The sequence below is a fragment of the Cyprinus carpio genome, chromosome B22 (genome assembly GCF_018340385.1).
Source record: "Cyprinus carpio isolate SPL01 chromosome B22, ASM1834038v1, whole genome shotgun sequence".
NCBI classification, from domain to species: domain Eukaryota; kingdom Metazoa; phylum Chordata; class Actinopteri; order Cypriniformes; family Cyprinidae; genus Cyprinus; species Cyprinus carpio.
Window position 1 is genome coordinate 3,336,322 of NC_056618.1, and position 2,465 is coordinate 3,338,786.

Below are 2,465 nucleotides of genomic sequence, written 5' to 3' on the forward strand. Positions count from 1 at the left end.
TGGTGATAGGCTATGTGATCCTAAATAATTCTTGTTTAAATCACTGATATATTGTGTGGTGTACTAGTGGATGTTATGTTTTGTGTTGGATATATATACGAAAATTGTCCAGTATTTCAATGGAAATGATTTAATGATTTTAGTAATTGAACACTGGCTAATGAATGATGACATCAATATAATTACTGGTTTGAAAAGGGAGGGTGGAGGGATTGAATTGCTTTGCACACTGAGGAGAGCTTTTAGCCAAAGCGTTTGTGTCTTTTAACATCAGTGATGAATGTAAAATAAAATGTAAAAATAAGACTGTTCCCATGAGTGCAGATCATAATTTCCTATACTAAGTAATTTAACAGATTGACACACCAAAATAAAAATTAAGTAACGGAAGAGCGCAGTGCAAACGGCGTGGTTGAATAGTATACTTAGCATAAATTAAAATGAATTCAAATACATTTTAGTATATTTATTTTTCACTAGGGTAGCCTATGTAAGCCAATATAAAAAAAAAAAAAAATAAAAAAAATAAAAAAAATAAAAAGGCTTTAAAAGTTTGTATTAACTATTGTGTAGCATAGTGTGAATGTATAGGGTAACATTTTATGTCTCACCTTTGCATGATGTGAGCTTGTCTGATCATATTTTCATAAAATAAAATGTTTCACTATTTAACTTTCCCTTTATATCGAATGATGATTCTAAAAGAAAATGTGCCTGATCTGTTTGCTATAGAGAATGAGGACTTGCGTCACAATTTCACCCATTGCATTTCGGGAAGTTGCCGCCATATTAGCAGGATAGTCTATCCATTCACATGGTTACTTCTGATTCTCTATAAGGATAACTGGTTATCTTTTTTTTGTTTATGCCTTTAAGTTAAACAGTCATTCATTCTTCATTGTATCGTTTGCAGGGAAGAGAAGCTATTTGATCGCAATGCATGATAATTCGATTTTTTTTCTTTTCTCTTAGGTTTTGTAGAATTATTTTTTACTATGGCTGCATCCGAAAGCCTATGGCAGCTGACTCTCTGCCTCACTGTCTTATCAGGCAATGACTTTGCAGGCAGCTTGTGTGCACAAAGGCACCTCATGATTTCAGACAGATTTCTGAGGCAGTGTAATGGTTTAATGATCTACAACAAAATAGAACGTGTTTTGGTGATAACTAAACAAATATTTAATTACTATAATACTGATTTCTTGCTAGAACTAACATCAAAAGTGCAAAAAGTTAGTCAGAAATATACATTAACATACAAACTGACCACCAAATGCAACTTTCAGATGCCATCTTTATTTCTTAGCTTAACCCAAGCGGCAACCTTCTGCTCTCTCTCTGAAACCAACACGGAACTGACTAAAACTGTGATTCATGGACTGGCCACTAGAGGCTGTCTCCAAAAGGGAGTCAGTCCCATAGACTCCCCATGTTTAAAGGGGTCATGACATGGGTTTTTTTATTTTATTCGTATAATTCCCTGAGGTGCCAATTATAGTATTAATATAGTTTTTTAAAAAAAAAAACTTTTTCAAAATGTAGTGAATTACTGAACATTTTCCCAACTGAGCTTTCTCATACGTTGATTCAAAGCAGTCTGTTTTAGGTTTATTTCCCCTTTAAGAGTTCAGTGTTAACGCCCACTGTTTTGATTGGGCTAAACGACAGTGCCTATGGATAATTATTAAACACCCCCCATAAAAAGCCAAGAAACATTTGGATTGAGCCGGAGACTTGTTGGTAGTGCGGGTGATGCATTCGAAGCGATGGCTCTTGCAATGCATAAACCAACCTTATTAGGTGTTGAGCACGAGTCGTGCGTCTTGGCACATCAGCGCTATCTTTCCTGTGACAACAGGAACACCACACTCGCTGTCCGTCGGATAGATCCCTGACCACTTGTGAGGCGCGCGGCGCGCCAAACGATACGAAAATGAGCGCTAGGAGGCTGGTTGTCAGTTGGGAGGCAGGTGAGGTCAATATTGCAAATGTTGGAACGTCACTTCGCACCGTGACGTCACTCTTACATGGTCCAGAACAGCGAGCTGTAGTTAGAGCTTGATTAAAAAAATGGCTCGTTTATAATGGGGAGGACGTCTTAAACTATGAAACTTGCAGGATGTTTTAATGGTACAAAGACTTCTTATATTCCAGAAGATCAAGGCATATTTGGTTTCTCATTTCATGACCCCTTTAAATGCCTTTTAATGGTACAAACACCTCTTATATGCCAGAAGATCAAGGCAAATCCTGGTACAAAAAGTGTTTTTGGTCTATATAGTTAATATTGCTCTTCATGACAACTGTGTGGGGGGTGAATTTTTTTTTTTATAACTCATCCCTTAAAATATATTTAAATTATATTTTGCCTTAAAGTTCTGCATAATTAAGGGCGTGGCCACTTGAGTGACAGGTGGATTGCTGCTGCTGTCACCACTGTCAAGCTAGGTGGGCGTGGTTTCAGC